Source organism: Equus caballus, chromosome 17 (genome assembly GCF_041296265.1).
Source record: "Equus caballus isolate H_3958 breed thoroughbred chromosome 17, TB-T2T, whole genome shotgun sequence".
NCBI classification, from domain to species: domain Eukaryota; kingdom Metazoa; phylum Chordata; class Mammalia; order Perissodactyla; family Equidae; genus Equus; species Equus caballus.
In genome coordinates, this window is record NC_091700.1 from 13900165 (window position 1) to 13918751 (window position 18587).

Consider the following 18587-nt stretch of genomic DNA (forward strand, 5'->3'; position numbering starts at 1 on the left):
CAGATTTGAGGGTTTTCCTCTGCTTGTTGTTTCTTGCCTACTATGGAATCATGATTTTGGGCAATCTGGGCACGATTGCACTGATTTGAGTCAGCTCTAAAGTTCACAGCACCGTGTACTTTTTCCTCAGCCACTTGTCCTTTTGGATCTTTGTTACTCTGTGATCTTCATGCCAAAGATGCTAGGTAATATATTAAATGAAGACACAGCCATATTCATCCTGGGATGTTCTGTGCAAGTCTACTTGTTTTGCAGGTGTGGCAACTGAAGTTTTCCTGCTGGCTGTGATGACCTCTGACTATTTTGTGGCTCACTGGTGTACATGGTCACCAGGCCCTGGAATCTCTGTGTGGAGCTGGTGTCTTGTGGATACCTCTGTGGGACTGTTTTTTCTCCATCAGACTTATGTTTAGCTCTCGAAATCTCATCCTATATGCCAAATGTGATTAACTGAAGTGATGCCAGCATTGTGACAGAGAGAATCAATCCTTTTGTCTCTCCCTTCTAAGCTACACCTAAACAGACATCCATTAACCAACAGAGGATTCCATGTACAACACAGCAGGATGCCTGAGAGACCCATGCAGTTATACATCTGGAAGTGGATATACTGGACCCCTGCAAAGCAGTAGAACTAAGGGAGTGGACCACCTCCCTCACTGGTGGCAGTCATCCAGGACATGGATCCTCACACAGTGGTGGGCATGACTGTGAGAAGATGTGGAGACAGCCTGGCCCATGTGAAAATGCTTTCAGAGTGTTAACCTGGGTTCTGGAAGTGTCCATCATGCCAGAGTGGCCCTACCCTTGCAAATACTCCCCATCAAGCAGCAGCAGGTCAGCCCCTGCAATGGTTCACCACCTAGCCCACTCAAAGAACCCCACCTCTGTGAGTATGATGTACTGGATGCAGAGGTCCACCCACATGTGTGAAACCCACCCACGTGCCAAGCACAATGGCCCCATACACATAAGAGTGACCCACCAAGTGGATAAGGCCTGCCTGCACAAGTACAGAGCATCCAACTGGCACAAGTACGAGCAAATGGGTTGTAAAGAGAAAACATAGACGTTGTCTCTCCCCAAGCATTGGCAGATGGAATCTGAAACCATATACTACCACACATGTGCTGGCAGAGGATCAATTCATGAAAAAACATGAAGAATTACAGCAGCATTGCAGAACTGAAGGAAAACAACATGTCTGAAAACCAATCCTGAAGTCACAGAAGATTGGAATCTAAATTACAGAGAATTCAAAATAGTCGTTATGAAACTCAGTGAGTTACAAGCAAACACAGAAAGATAGTTCAATGAGCTCAGGAATAAAATTAATAAACGGAAGGAATACCTCACCAAAGAGATTGAAGCCCTTAAAGACATTACGCAGAAATTCTGGATATGAAGAACACAATTAATGAGATTAAAAAAATAATGTAGAAACCATAAAGGAAGACAAGACCTTATGGAACAGATAATAAGTGACCTAGAACATAGAAATCTAGAAAGGCTTCAGATGGAGGAGGAAAGAAACCTAAGACTTAACAAGAAGAGGAAATTCATTGAGAAATGTCTGACTCAATTCAGAACACTAACATAGAATTATAGGTATCCCAGAGGAAGAAGAGAGGGAGAAAGCAGCCAAGAGCTTGTTCAAAGAAATAATAGCTGAGAACTTCCCAAACCTGGGGAAGAAAGTGGATGTACAAGTACATGAAGCCAGTAGAAGTCCTAACTACCTCAATGCAAAAAGACCTTCCCCAAGTCAGATACTAAAATTGTCAAAAGTCAATGACAAATAAAAAATACTAAGGGCAGCAAGGCAGAAGAAAATAACCTACAAGGAAACCCCTCTCAGGATTTCACCTATTTCATAGTGGAAACCTTAGAGGCTAGGAAAGAATAGAATGATATATTCAAAATAATGAAAAGAAAAAACATTACAACCAAGAATATTCTATCCAGTAAAATCACCCTTACAATGAAATGGGGAAATAAAAGCATGCACAGATGAACAATGGCTGAAGGAATTCATCATCACGAGACTTGCTTATAAGAAATGACAAAGGGAGACCTCCTACCTGAAAGAAAAAGACAAAGATGTACAAAGCTTTGAGTAAGGAGATAAATAGACAGAATCAGAAAATTGCAGCTCACTATCAGAATAGGTTAGCAAACAATTATAACACACAAGATAAAAGGAAAGAGAGTACCAAAAATAACCATAAAAACTTAATTTATGAAAATAGTTACAACACAGAAAAGCAATAATTCCTGACAAAAATAACGCAGAAAAGAAAGGGGGAAAGGGAAGGAAAGTGCTTAAACTAATGGAGAAAAGAGGTTATCAGAAAATGGACTATTTCACCTATGAGATATTTCATATAAAACACATGGAAATCATGAAACAAGAAAAAACAGAGTGGAAGAACAAATCGTAAATAAAGAGAAACCACAAAAGAAAACCGCCAAAATGAAATGACAGCTAGAAATACAAGGGACAAGAAACAATGGAAATATTGAATACTTGAAAACAAGAGATAAAATGGCAGTATTAAGTTCTCATTTATCAAAAATCAGTCTAAAGGTAAATGGATCAAATTCACGAATCAAAAGACATAATGTCATTGGATGGATTAAAAAAAAAAAAACTTGTGATTAGCCCAGTGCACAGCAGTTAAGTTCGTGCATTCCACTTCTTGGTGGCCCAGGGTTTGCCGGTTCAGATCCCAGGTGCAGACATGGCACCACTTTTCAAAAGCCATGCTGTGGTAGGCATTCAACGTATAAAGTAGAGGAAGATGGGCATCAATGTTAGCTCAGGGCCAGTCTTCCTCAGCAAGAGAGGTATTGTCAGTAGTTAGCTCAGGGTTAATCTTCCCCAAAAAAAATTAAAAAAAAAAACAAAAATATGAGCCTGTGTTTGCTAGCTTTAAAGATAAACACAGGCTCAGAATTAAGGGGACAGATGGATGCAAAACAAAGCATGTGTAGCTAAACTTGTATCAGACAAAGCAGACTTCAAGATAAGAAAAAGCTAATAGGTGACAAAGAGGGGCAGTGCAAAGTGATAAGAGGAACATTCCACCAAGGGGACATAACGCATTAATATATATGCACCTAATACAGGAGCACCAAAGTATATAAAGCAACTGTTAACAGAACTAAAGGGGGAAATTGACGGCAACACAATAATAGTAGGGAAACTCAGCAACTCAATTAGGTCAATGGATAGATCATCCAGATAAAAGTCGACAAGGAAACACTGGACTTAAATGAAACACTAGACCAGATAGACTTAATAGATACATATAGAACATTCCCTCCAAAGGCAGCAGAATATATGTTCTTCTTAAGTGCAAATGGAAATTCTCAAAGATAGATGATATATTGGGAAACAAGGCAAGCCTCAACATATTTAAGATTGAAACTACATCAAGTATTTGTCCAAACTCAACGGTATGAACCTAGAAATGCACTACATGAAAAAAGCTGGGAAAGTCACAAATATGTGGAGAATAAATAACATACTACTGAACAACCATTGGATCAATAAAGAAATCAAAGGAGAGATAAGCAAATACCTGGAGACAAATGAAGGTGAAAACATAGCCTACCAACGGTTAGGGAATGCAACAAAAGCAATACTAAGAAAGAAATTTACAGCATACAGGTCTACCTCAACACACAAGAAAAATCTCAAATAAGTAACATTAAACTAAACCTAAAACCTAAAAGAACTAGAAAAAGAAGAACAAACAAAGCCCAAAGTCAGGAGAAGGGAAATAAAAATTAGAACAGAAATAAATGTGTAATCTGTGCAGAAACTAATATATAATACTGCACACATGAAATTACACAATGTTATAAGCCAATATGACCTCAATAAAAAAATAAAATTAACAAATTAAAAATGCATTTATGTTTCAATGTGTTCCCTGTCTTATCTTTTGCTTGCTCTGATGTCACTATGAATAAACTGCTGCTATACATTGTGGCCACTTTCAATGAGAGTATCACCATCTTGATCATCCTCACCTACTTGTTTATTCTCATCGGCATCCTGAGGATGCACTCTATAGAGTCAAAGTGCAAAACCTTTTCAACCCGTGCCTCCTACCTTATAACCATCATTGTCTTCCACAGAACAGTCCCTTTTATTTATTGCTGGCCCATTTCTGGCAACAGGATGGATACTGACAAAGTGACCATGATATTCCACAGTGTGATGATTCCCCTGCTGAATCCTATGATCATAGCCCAAGGAACAGGGAATGAAGGCAGCTCTCAGAAAAGCAGGGGGCTCCAAAATAATTTCATAGAGAAGATTTTCTTAGTAGGACTCAGCATCCCAAAGTGGGGGCTGGTGGAGGGATAAGTCAATGGGCTTCAGTGTTGGAGTGGAGATAACAGTCAAGAGGCAGATAGTTATGAGTCAGTCTTTTGATTCACTCATCTTTATGCCTCTTTCATTTACAAGGGTAAGATTGAGCATATTTCAAAATTTTCAGCCTACTTCTTTGGGTTCATTCAACCTACAATGATTCAAATGACTAGAGGTAATGGACAATTAAGACACTCACATTTAGTTTACTGTAAACTCTTCACAAGCTTAATGAAGAACTGACGAAAATCACATTTTATTTTAGTATCCATCACAGAAACTGATTCCAGACAAAATTGAATTCCTGTTATTTTACAATGAAGAGCACAGCTTTGTCAGTTTATGCACAGAATTAGATTCCTGTATGTGTATATGTCCTGTTGGTTGCTTAATTCTTGCTTCCTTTATTATTTTCATTGTTGTCATTGCAAGGTCCAGTGTTTTTGGGACTTCAGATCGTGTCTGAACAGTGGAGACATTAATAATAATTATTTCACAGAAATCTTAGGAAAATTAAATCACATGTCATGTGGAAAGAGTTTAGAATAACCCCTGGCATATAATTATTTCTCTGTCTCCGCCTCTATCTCTAAGTCTCTGTGTCTCTCTCTGTGTCTCTCTGTTTCTCTCTCATATATTTTATTGTAGGTGTTATATGTATATACATTGCAGTCACTTAATAACCATTGTTATGAGTGGCAGCTAATCTGACCTCGGTGTCTTTTTTCACTTTATCTTTCACTTCTTATCTCCATGCTTCTTTTACAATAGTGTGGATCAAATGCTCAATGTGATGATAAGTGGACTCCTAAACTCTGTTTATGTTCTTTGCTCTTGATCAAATGACCTTTTTCACCCTTCCTCTATGTTTCTAAACCACAATTCTTCATTCAAACCTGATTCACATGCACCATTTAGAAATTGGGAAGAGAGTGAGACAGAGGCATAAATCCCTGAATTCCTTTGCATGAATTATTGCATATTGAAATGCACATCTGAAAGCGATATAATTTTATAACCCAATGTTACCGCAATAAAAAGAAATGTGGTATTTCCTTTCATATTTAGGTTTACAAACTAAATGGACTTTTCTTTTTTTTGTAAATGGTATGAAGGTCAAATTCTTCTTTTTTGTGTATTTACATGTAATTTACTTAGAACTATTTCTTAAAAGACCATTCTTTTCTCTACAGTTCTTTTCTCTAGAGTTCTGCAGTGCCACCTTCTTCATAGATCAAGTGTGCTCCTTTATACTGGGTGAGTGTTGGGTAAGTATTTTTAGTATCAACTTGTGTTTTCTTCTTTTATACAGAAATAAGTTGATTTTTGTTTATTGATCGTATTTATAAAACGTTAAATTCATTTATAAACTCTATTAATTTCATTGTAAATTCTGGAATATATTCTTTATCTACAGATAAATATCATCTGACAATAATAATCTCCTTTTTTCTCCACTTCTTGGTCTGTGCTTAATTATTTTCTTTTTCTCTCTTATTTCTTTTTCTACTTAATCATATGTAAAATTATGTTCTCTAGATGAGAGTCTTATTGGTGAGATAAATTAGGTGCACTTACTATTAGTTGTGGTGAGAAGATATCTTTTAATCTCTGATTCCTCAAAATAAATTAAATACCGCTCAATTATTGCAAATTCAGCTTCATTCACATGATTGTATTTGATTTATTTCATTATTTTGTTTTAAATCATCTTCATAATGTAATTTTTTATTTTTAACTATTTATCCACAGTAGAATAAAAATTCCACAAAACTGGACTGCTGTCTCTCTAATGCATCATTGTAACCAAATCATACAGAAATGCAAAGCCATTTTATACATTCTGGATTAGACTGGTCACCATCTGAATACTCCTGAGTGACCAGAGTCAAAGCCACATGAAACAGAATCATCACCCAGCTACACCCTGCTGGAATTCCTGACCCAAGAAATACAAGAAAGTGCTGTTACTCTAAGCCAAAAAGTTCTTGAGTAATTTTTTATGAGCAGTAGAAAACTGGAACAGAAGAATTCCATAATTGTTAAAAAGCCAACTTTCTTCATAGCTTTTCTTCCATTATTCCTGTAGATTGGCACCATATAGAGCCATTTAACCATCAGTAACTCTCATTGAATATTCTTTCCTTTGAAATTATTGCCTTAATTCATTTGAATTTAGCCCTTTTTTTCAGATGGTGTTACTGATGCCATGATATGTACTTAGAAAACCAAAGAACTAGCTGGATAAATTAAGGCTATGCAAAAAATAGTAGTTTGAACAAGTATTGTGTCAAAGGACAGATAGATTTAAAACAACCCTCTACTCATCATTTACCAATCCAGTTTCATTGAAATAGATCCAAATGAGTTGCCATTATTTTAATGGGAAACATGTGAAGAAAAAAATCTTGTTCCTCTGAATGGTAACTTAATGATATTTGTTTGTTTAGGGACTATAATAATTCTGTCTTTTATGGTGTCATCATTATCAACCAGTAAGATAACAAAAGAATGTACTGAATACCCTTAGCATCTTGATTTTAATTTCTATTGATATTCTCCAGCAAAATAATTAATAATTCAGTCAAGAAATCTTGGGGAATAGGTTATTCCACATAGGAGCAAAATAGTTAAATCCACATCAAATTATTTCTCTGAAAAATCAAAGATGCATTGATATTTTTTCCATTAGTAAAGAATAATGTATAAAACCCTGGGGATGTCACCCTTAACATGGAATATCTTTCTATTTCTTTATGCCTTCCTCAATCTCTTTCAGTACTGGCTTATAGTTTTCAGTGTACAGGTCTTTCACCTCTTTGGTTAAGTTTATTCCTAGGTATTTTATTCTTTTCTTTTTCTTGCAATTGCAAATGAAATTTCATTCTTCATTTCTTTTTCTGCTAGTTCCTTGTTAGTATCTAGAAATGCAACTGATTTTTTAAACTGATTTTGTACCCTGAAACTCTGCTGTAGTTGTTGATTACTTCTAGTAGTTTTCTGGTGGATCCCTTAGGGTTTTCTATGTATAGAATCATATCATCTGCAAATAGTGAAAGTTTCACTTCTTCCTTTCCAATTTGGATTCCTTTTATTTGTTTTTCTTGCCTAATTGCTCTGGCCAATACCTCCAGTACTATGTTGAATAGGAGTGGCAAGAGTGGGCATCCTTGTCTTGTTCCTGTCCTCAGAGGGATGGCCTTCAGTTTTTTGCCATTAAGTATGATGTTCGCTGTGGGTTTATCATATATGGCCTTTACTATGTTGAGGTACTTTCCTTCTATACGCATTTTATTGAGAGTTTTTATCATGAATGGATGTTGGATCTTGTCACATGATTTCTCTGCATCTATAGAGATGATCATGTGAGTTTCATTTCTCATTTTGTTAATGTGGAGTATCACATTGATTGATTTGCAGATGTTGAACCATCCCTGTGTTCCTGGAATGAATCCCACTTGATCATGGTGTATGATTCTTATAATGTATTGATGTATGCGGTTTGCCAATATTTTGTTGAGGATTTTTGCATCTAAATTTCATCAGTGATATTGACCTATCGTTTTCCTTCTTTGTGTTTTACTTGTCTGGTTTTGGCATCAGGGTAATGTTGGCCTCATAGAATATGTTGGGAAGTGTTCCAGCTTCTTCAATCTTCCAGAACAGTTTGAGAAGAATAGGTATTAAATTTTCTTTTAATGTTTGGTAAAATTATCCAGAGAACCATCTGGTCCTGGACTTTTGTCTTTTGGGGCGGTTTTTGATTACTGTTTCAATCTCTGTACTTGTGCTTTGTCTCCTCAGATTCTCTGTTTCTTGTTGGTTCAGGTTTGGGAGGTTGTATAAGTCTAGGAATTCATTCATTTCTTCTACATTATCAAATTTGTGGGCATATAGCTTTTCATAGTATTGTCTTATAAGACTTTGTATTTCTGCAGTATCTGTTGTAATTTGTCCGTTTTCATTTCTAATTTTATTTATTTGAGCCTTCTTTCATTTTTATCTTGGTGAGTTTGGCTAAAGGTCTGTCAATTTTTTTTTTATCTCCTCAAAGAACTAGCTCTGAGTTTCACTGATCCCTTCACTGTTCTTTTAGTCTCTGTTTCATTTATTTCTGCTCTGATTTTTATTATTTCCCTCCCCCTGCTGACTTTGGGCTCTGTATGCTGTTCTTTTTCTAGCTCTGTTAGATGCATTTTAAGATTAGTTATTTGAGATTTTTAGTGCTTGTTGAGGTGGGCCTGTGAATTTCCCTCTTATGACTGCTTTTGCTACATCCCATAAGAGTTGGTATGTTGTATTTTCATTTGCATGTTTTCTCCAAGTATTGTTTAATTTCCCCTTTGTTTTCTTTGAGGATCTAATGATTTCTCAATAGCATGTTCTTTAGTCTCCACATATTTCTGACTTTTCCAGTTTTGTTCTTGGGGCTGATTTTTAGCTTCATAGTACTGTGGTGAGAAAAGATGATTGAGATGATTTCAATCTTCTTGGATTTATTGAGGCTTGCCTTGTTGCCCAACATATGGTCTATCTTTGAGAATGTTCCATGTGCACTTGAGAAGAAGTATATTCTGCTGTTTTTGGATGGAATGCTCTATGTATGTCTAGTAAGTCCATCTGGTCAAGTGTGTCATTTAAATCTACTATTTCCTTGTGGACTTTTTGTCTGTATGATCTGGCCATTGAAGTAAGAGGGCTGTTGAGGTCCCCTAGGATTATTGTGTTGCTTCTAATTTCTCCCTTCAGGTCTGTTAGTAATTGCTTTATGTACTTTGGTGCCCCTGTGTTAGGTGCACATATCTTAATAACTGCTATATCCTCTTGGTGAAATGTCCCTTTTATCATTAGATACTGCCTGTGTTTGTCTCTCATTGTCTTTTTCAACTTGAAGTCTGTTTTTTTTTTTTTAAAGTATGGCAACACCAGCTTTCTTTTCTTTGCCTTTAGCTTGGAGTATTGCCTCCCATCCCCTCACTCTAAGCTTATGTTTGTCTTTGTAGCTGAGGTGTGTTTCCTGGAGTCAGCATATTGTTGGATCTTGTTTTTTAATCCATCCAGCTAATCTGTATCTTTTCATTGGAGAGTTCAGTCCATGCACATTTGGAGAGATTGTTGTTATATGAGGGCTTAACGCTGCCATTCTATCTCTTGTTTTCTAATTGGTCTATGTTTCCACTGGTTATCTTCCTTTGTATTTCTGACTGCCATTTTATTTTGTTGGTTTTCTTAGGGGGATTTCTCAGTTGTCTTTCTTTTTGTGAATTGTTGCTCTGTTCTGATTTTTGTTTAGTGGTTACAATGAAGATTGTATGAGAGATATTGGAGATGAGATTGTCAGTCTTCTTATAGCCGCTTGTCTCCATTAACCAAAGCAGGTTCTTTCCCTTTCCTCTCCCCTTCTGAGTAATTGCTGTTACAAATTGTTCTGTTTTTAATTTTGTGAGTTTGTGGCTAATTTGAAGTGTTTATCATTACTTTTGATGCTTTCTCTCCCTTTCTCTTTTAAGTTGTAATTGAGCCTTTGCCTCCATGTTATACCAGAAAGCTGCATGTTTCTGATCATGTATACTTTTCTCCTTGCTTAGAGTTTTTTAGACCTTTCCCTTTTTGTTGCCATTGTATTAGCATCTTTAATTATTTCTTGTAGGGGTTGTCTAGTGCTGATGAACTTCATCAGCTTTTGTTTATCTGGGAAAGCTTTTATTTCTCCATTGTATCTCAATGAAAGTTTCACTGGACAACACATTATTGGATGAAAGGTTTTGTCTTTCAGTGTTTTGAATATATCATTCTATTCTCTCCCAGCCTGTTGGGTCTCTGCTGAGAAATCCACTGACAGCCTGATAGGGTTTCCTTTCTAGGTTATTTCCTTCTGATTTACTTTTCCTAATATTCTTTCTTTATCCAGAACGTTTGCCATTTTTACTATTATATGCCTTGGAGAGGGTCTTTTCTCATTGATAAAGTTGGGTGTTCGATTAACTTTGATTATCTGTAAATCTGAAACGATCCTCATGTTTGTGAAGTTCTCAGCAATTATTTCTTTGAACAAGCTCTCTGCTCATTTCTCCCTCACGTCTCCCTCTGGATTATCTATAATCCTTATGTTTCTTTCCCTGATTGAGTCAGACACTTCTCAAAGAATTCCTACTTTTTTTAAAACATCTTATTCTGTCTCCTTCTCCACCTGTAGAATTTCTCCATTTTTATCCTCAAGAAGACTAACTCTTTCCTCCCTAAGATAAATTCTATTTATTAGCAATTCTAGATTATTATTTATTTCATTAATTGTATTTTTCATATCTAGAATGTATGCTTGTTTTTTTTATAGTTTGAATCTCTTTGGTGAAGAGATTCATTTTATTACTGAACTCCCTGAATTGTCTTTATGTTTTTTTTTGTAAGTCATTGAGTTTACTTATAATGGCTATTTTGAATTATCTTTCATTTAGGTTGTATATTTCTGTGTCTTCAGTGTTGGTTTCTGGAGAATTGTCATTTTCCTTCTGGTCTTAATTGTTGCTGCAGTTTCTCATAGTGTTTGATGAACTATTCTTTTGTCAGGGCATTTGTGGTATTCTTAGGATGCAGATTCCCTTTGTTACTGCTATGGGGGAGAAGGAGCAGTGTTTCTGGCCAATCCCCATCTGCTGGAAGCTGTGAAGTCTTTATGGGTGCTTTCCCCAGCCTGGGATTCATTCAGGCATCTGTGTAGACTGTTCTTGTTGGGAAGGCCTTCCTCACTAGGCAAGGGCCACTCTTTGGGGCCTCAGGGGTGCTCTGAGCTCCTCCTCCCTGCCAGCAAATGATCACCAGAGGGCTCAAAGCTACTGGGCTTATTCCAGCAGCTTCCTGGGACATGTTCCCTCTTTGGGAGTGCATCTGCAGAATGAGCACTTGCACAAGCCTGGGAAGCATTTGCCCAAGTGTGAAAATCAGCTGAGGTCCCTGTTTGCCATCTGCAATCCATGGGGGCCACTGAGCTTGGCTGGCAGGGCTTCCCTGCTGGGATGAGGCAGATCCTGCTCCTTTATGGCACAGGGGTGTGGTGGGCTCCTTCTTTCTGCCAGGAAAGGGACCATGAGTGTAGGCTAAAGGTTAGCACCTTCTCCTCTTATGATTTCCCTGCTGCATGTTCCCACTTTTCAGGTGCTTGCACCAGATTGGAAAGCATTTGTATGCATGCACAGGGCTACCAGGGAGAGGGCAGTGTGTGGTCACTTATCTCTGCCACTTGCTGGGGGTTCAGTCCATCCACCCTCAGATGTATAGCTGCGTGTGTCTCTGAGGTGCCCTGTTGTGCTGCTGGATTTCTTCTGTTGGTCAGTGAGTGTCCATAGTTGTAGTTCAAAAGGTGGAGAGACAAAGAGAACACCTCACTCTGCCATGTTGCTGATGCCACTCCAGTTTTTATGTTAAGGTTTAAGATTCATTTTGAGACAAGTCTTACATATGGTACACAGAATGAGTGAATGTCTGTTGTGGCATTAGGCTATTCTATGTATTCTGCATCATTAAAAAGAAACAAAGACGGTCTTTCCTCTGTGGATTTTCCTTAGAAACTTTGTGAAAAATCAATTGAGTATGTTGTATGAATGCATTTCTGAAGACTGTATTCTGTTCTGTAAATTTAGATGGCTACCTTTTCATCAATGCCACACTCTCCAGATTATTATTGCTTTGTGATCAATATTGAAATCAAATTATATGAGTCTTTCAACATTATTCTAATTTTTCATAACTGTTTTGATTGCCTTAGTTCCTTTGCATTTTCATAGAAGTCATAGAATAACCTTATCCATATTTCCATAAATGCTTCTTCAATTTTAGTTAGAGTTACTTTGACCATATACATCATTTGAGATTGTGTTTCATTAATAGATACTTTGTTCCCAATTGACTTATCTACAGATATCATTTTTCTTTCTTTCTTTTTTTCCTTAATCCCTCCCTCCCTATTTGGCTACTTTCTTTTCTTCCTTCCTTTCATTCATTCTTTCTTCCTTTTCTGTAACATTCAGATTTCAAGAACTACATCCTCTAACTAATAATTTAGAGTCTCTGGATTTAGTACTCAGACATCTATGCATTTTTAACAATTTTCTGAAAACTTTCTTTAAGTATATTGCCAGGTACTAATCTACAGATTTCTATATGGGGTCCCCAAGAAAAAACAAGACTTTACAACTCAAAACCCTGTGTTTGCCCCATTCAGTGCTCTAATATCTAAGGTTCTATTAAACAGAATGTTACAGACATCTGCATACTGTCCCGTCTCCCTCATACTTCCCAGTTATGTGTTCACATCTCATCTCCTCTATTAAACTTTCAATGAGTCTAATTGTATCTCTTAATAAAATGAGAAGTGTAGCACTTTAAAAGGTATAGTAATCTCTATTAAATAAAAATTCTATGATAGGTTATACCTTCATATTATTTCATTATATACATATTTATAAGGTTTTGAGACAAGTAAACAGGTTATTTCCCTGGGAAAGGCCAGTGGGTTTCAGAAAATTTAAGTCATCACCCCAATGGTACATAGATATTTGGTCATAGAGCTAGACGTCTGGCCTGTATCATTAGATTTATTTTGCAGTCCTATTAATTTTTTCCACTGTGAAATCACTATATTTCAGAGGCCAAACTTCATGCATGTAACAATTTCTCATTATGTAGTTTATTGTTTTGGAAACATTCATTTACTACGGAAAAAACCAAAATCATATTGTTATATTTCCATCCCAGAAGATAATTAGTGTATTTTCTCCTTGGAGAATTCCTGTGGACTCCAAGAAGAACTTGAGAAGCTTGTATAAGAGTCCAAGTGCTCTAATTCACAGCAAACTTTGAGTGAGGAGTTCATTCCCACAGGTGAGATGAAAGCTTTTCATCACTTACAAAATATTTTAGAAGGTATAACCTTGAATGTAAAACTTTATTGTATGTTTTAGTATTTGAATCTGAGATAGGTATTTCTGGTTAGCTCAGAATTGAATTAAAAAATGAACTAGGGAACTCCAGGTAACAAAGGAGGGCAAATAGGATAGATTTCCAAAACATTTTGATCAACAGAGCTCTAAATCAGAAATTTGCTTTACTTCCCTTGTTGGAAGATAACATCTAAAATAAAGGTAGTAGGAATAAATATCTATATTTAAAATTTAAGAAAATTATTAAATGGAGAGAAAATTAACTATCAGCCAGTCATAGTTATATGCAATTGGGGGACCACAGATTTTTTTCCAATGGAAGAATATATATAAATTTTAAATTTACTTAATTAGTTAACTAATTGTTCTAGAAAACACTTCCAGGTTTTGTTATAATACCGTGGTACTTAAGCTTGATGGCTTTATAAAAGAATGCAAATACATGCAGTTATTACCTTGCATTATTTCTAGGGGATACCCATTTCAGAATTATGGCAGGTCACAATAAGTCTGCAGTATCATCAAGTGGAAATAGCTTAGCATGTGGCAACAGAGAAACCTGCACTGACTGCTGGCTCTACTAGGAACTTATTAAGTGAGGTTGGTCAACATATACGTATGGCTGGTCCTCAGTTTCTCATCTATAAATGAATTCTGAATGATTTAGTTGCAGGTTGCTGTGAGGATTACATAGGATAATGTACACAAAATTTCTACCCTCTAGTAGCCACTTAACAACATGTGGTAGCTCCTGTCTTAGTTTTCCTTCTCCTCAAGCTTGGTGCCTGAAGTCATGTTCTCATGGACATCTGGTGCTTTATGTTTTCTGAATGTATGAGGGTTGAGGAACTGATATGATTTTAGTTTTCCAGAATGATCATGATTTGTTAAAAATTCAAGATCTATATTCTGTCTTTATAGTCTCTATCTCTTAAAGTGAAATCAGCTAAACGTAAAAACAATCAGTTCTACTTTCCTTAAATATTAGTTGAAAGAAATGACTATTTGAAGAACATCTTGGAGAAAATAAATAAACCCCATACTTTTTGTCTACCCTTCCTCAATTCCCTACAGTGAACTGGACAATTGCTCTAATGGGACACAGTTGAGAATAAAATATGTCTTCATTCATAAACCACTTTCTTGCCCTAGAAATAAGATCAGAGGTATCAGGGGTTATAAGAAAACTACCATTGACAACATTATCAGAAGAATTCAACAAAACACACTATTATTTTACTGACATGCCCAAAGTCAGAATGTAATGACACAGATATTAAGGTGCCTGATACCAATTTAAATTGGGATTCACTGGGGCTAAACTCGTGAAAGTGGTATATTCATTTATCTTTGTGAATTTTAAGCTGATGCAATATGAAGACAGTATGCACTAAATTTAATAGAAAATAAACTAAGAATTAAACCAAGTAAATTGGCTTTTTTTTTTTTAAAGATTGGCACCTGAGTTAACATCGGTTGCAAATCTTCTTCTTTCTTTTTCTTCTTATTCTCCCCGAACCCCCAGTACAATGTTGTATATTCTAGTTGTAGGTCCTTCTGGCTCTGCATTGTGGGACACTGCCTCAGCATGGCTCCATGACTGGTGCCATGTGTGCACCCAGGATCTGAACCAGCAAACACCTGGGCCACCAAAGCGGTGAGTGTGAATTTAATCACTTGGCCACAGGTCTGGCCCCTAAACTGGGTTTTTTAAACATGACAAATTTAGCTAACAACTGAATGAAATAATTTCTTTAATTTATTTATACAGGGTAATGCATCCACTTGGACCCAACTTCTACATTGCTGCCTGTTTCTTCACTGCCAGTCATTTCAATATGCCATTCTCAGAAAAAGAAGAGACTATATTGAGTGGGTTTTGTTTTAAAAAATATTGCATTTCTGGGGCTGGCCCCATGGTCAAGTGGTTAAGTTCTTGTGCTCCACTGCAGCAGCCCAGGGTTTCGCTGGTTTGGATCCTGGGCATGGACGTGGCACCACCCCTCAGGCTGTGTTGAGGCGGCATCCCACATGCCACAACTAGAACTACCTGCAACTAAGATATACAACTATGTACCAGGGGGGATATGGGGAGATAAAGCAGAAAAAAAAAGATTGGCCACAGTTGTTAGCTCACGTGCCAGTCTTTCAGAAGAAAAAAAATAAGATTGGCCAAAGTTGTTTGCTCAGGCACCAATATTAAAGAAAAGATAATATTGCATTTAGAACCTATAAATAAAAACTGAAATGCCAGGGTTCCCATCAGACATAGATTTATGCATGATCCAGGTGAAGAATATGAGTGAAGTTACCATGCTTATATTGACAGGCTTCACAGGTGATTTTGATGTGCAAGTCTTCCTGTTTTTGCTATTTCTAGCAATCTATCTTTTCACTCTCACAGGAAATCTGGGATTGATTATATTGGTCATTAGGGATTCCCAGCTGCACAACCCTGTGTACTATTTTCTGAGTGTGTTATCATTCTTGGATGCCTGTTATTCTTCAGTTGTCACCCCAAAAATGTTGATCACTTTCCTGTCAGAGAATAACACTATTTCATTCCTTGGATGTGCAGCACAGATGTTTTTTGATGTTACTTTTGGGACCACTGAATGTTTTCTCTTGGCAGCAATGGCATATGATCGCTATGTAGCAATCTACAACCCTCTGTGGTATTCAGTTAGCATGTCACCCAGGGTCTATGTGCCATGCATCACTGCTTCCTATCTTTATGGCATTTTGAATGCTTCAGTGCACACCGGGGCCTCATTTAGCCTAACCTTCTGTGCATCCAACGAAATTAGATATTTCTTTTGTGACATCCCTCCAGTCCTCGCTATTTATTGTTCTGACACTCACACAAACCAGCTTCTAATCTCCTACTTTATGAGCATTATTGAGATAGTCACTATCATGATTGTCCTGGTTTCCTATGGTTCCATTCTCTTGGCCATTCTGCTGAAGGGAGACAAAAAATATTTTCTACATGTGGCTCTCACTTAATTGGAGTGTCCATTTACTATGGAACAGTCTTCTGCATATATGTGAGAACAAGTTCCAGTTACTCTTTGGACCAGGACATGATAGTGTCTGTGTTTTACACCATTGCCATTCCCATGCTGAATCCCATCATCTACAGTTTAAGAAACAAAGATGTAAAAGAGGCAATGAAAAGGGCTTTTGGGAAAAATTGGTTTCTCAATAAAGTATACTCTTCACATTAACCGTTACATTGAAACCAATGAAGACTACTGTTCATTGTCTCCATATCAAAAATTTACAATACAAGAATTTCTTTTACTACTTTTCTGCTCTTCTCAGAAATTTTTAAATAAAGATCATAGTCAAGCCAGTACCCATTCTTTTTTAGTGTGAAGAACACTGTCATCCATCTGCTTCACGTACACACGCACGTATATACACACATACATACATAAATATGCTAGTGTTTGTTCTATTATTTTTCTGGGGCTGGCATAACAGAGTACCAAAGACTAGATTGCTGAAACAGCATAAATTTGTTTTCTCACTCTTCTGGATTCTAGGCTTTTAGAGCAGGTTGCTGATGGGATTGATTTCTCCTGTAGCCTCTCTCTCCCTGGCTTGCAGATGGTCATCTTCTTCTGTCTTCGCATGATCTTTTCTCTCTGTTTATATTTTCATCTCCTCCTTTTATAAGATAAACAATCTTATTGGATTAATGTCTATCCTAAATTCTTAATTTTTAGATAATTACCCCCTCAAAGACTCTATCTCCAAACAGTAATTTTCCAAAGTTCTAGGGGTTAAGATTCCAATATACAAATATTGGTTTATTTACACATACAAACCCAGGCATATATGTATCTAAACTTTACATTAAATTGTAAGTATTATCTTTCATCTCCATAGCACTCAAATTAGATAGGCTCCCATAGTTGCAATCGTAAATAACTTTATAATTATGTCTGACTAGCTTGAGGAAATACCACCTAATCAATAACAAAGCCACAGCTTACCTATTCTGATACTAGTTTCCAAAGAGTCACTGGCATCTGACTCCAGTTTGAGGCACTCTTCTCCATCCTCAGATCCGTGCATTGGCGGCAATCTAATCCCAGCCTGTGGTTCAAGGATCACAGAGAATGTGTTCAAATGCCTGATCCCATTATCCTGCTGTTTGTGAGGGTGCATTTCTCCCCCTTTTATTGTTTCATTATTTCATCCAGAGCATGGACATTAACCCCAGTCTGTATTTCCTCATAGAATACAGAGATTAGGCCTTATCATTTATCAAGATTATACTTACACTCAAGAATGACAAAACACAAGCACAATTCAGAGAATAGGTACTGGCCATACCAAGAGATTGGGCTCTTCTCACAGCTCAGTTCCAGGCATCTTTATGAGTTTCCTGACAGGGCTGAACCTGACTCAGCTGAAGCTCTTTTCTTTTTTTTTTTACACCTACCAGTTTGTGATGCCCTTGATGATCCCACCTTTCCTCATTGTCCAGGCCGGAGAACAGTTACAGAAGAGAGTCTTTATGATGCACATTTTTAGCCTTGTTTCCAAGGGGCCTTATTTGCAGTGCAACACATATATTCTTCAAAGTGGTAGTGTTTTTCTCTTCCTTTCTTTCACCACTGTCATTGTTATTATTACCATATTTAGTAAAAGCCCATGTAATAACAACAGGGCAGTTCTAGCACATACAGTGCAACCTTAGGATATTTCCCTACAGTGGGGTTATTAGGTTCAAATAACACCTCAGCATTACACATACAGAGCACATCTTACCACAATAAAGTCCCCTCACAATTTTTCTGCATTTCCTTTCACCTGTTTGAGAGAATCTCCACACAGCTATGTACATGATTCTTTCCTTTAAATGTCTCTTGTTAGTGAGGATCTCATTGACGACCTTGTATAATAGCAATTTATCTCTATTGAATCTCCTCATATTCCATCTTCCTTAAATTTTCCCATTATGTTTATCATTATTTTACATAATATGCATTTTAATTTATATCTAATTTATTCTCTAATGTATTTTCCAGAGTCTGGAACTGTGCCTGACATGTAGTATTGCTCAATAAATATTCCCTCAATGAGTAATATTTTAGATAGCATACTGTCAAAAACAGTTTATTTAATTCACTTTAGAGATATCTGTGAAACAGAGACAGCATGTGTCATTTAAACATTTGATTTCTTTTAGAATTTCTGGTTTATTTTCCCTTTTAAGTTCTTCCTCATCTTTCCATCGGTCTAATTTGGTATTC

General features: G+C 36.7%; 1 pseudogene; it reads left to right on the forward strand.

Annotated features, from left to right (window-relative positions):
- Positions 1-15567: 15567 nt before the first annotated feature.
- LOC138918432 (olfactory receptor 5T1-like) lies at positions 15568-16547 on the forward strand (annotated as a pseudogene).
- The last annotated feature ends 2040 nt before the right edge of the window (positions 16548-18587 follow it).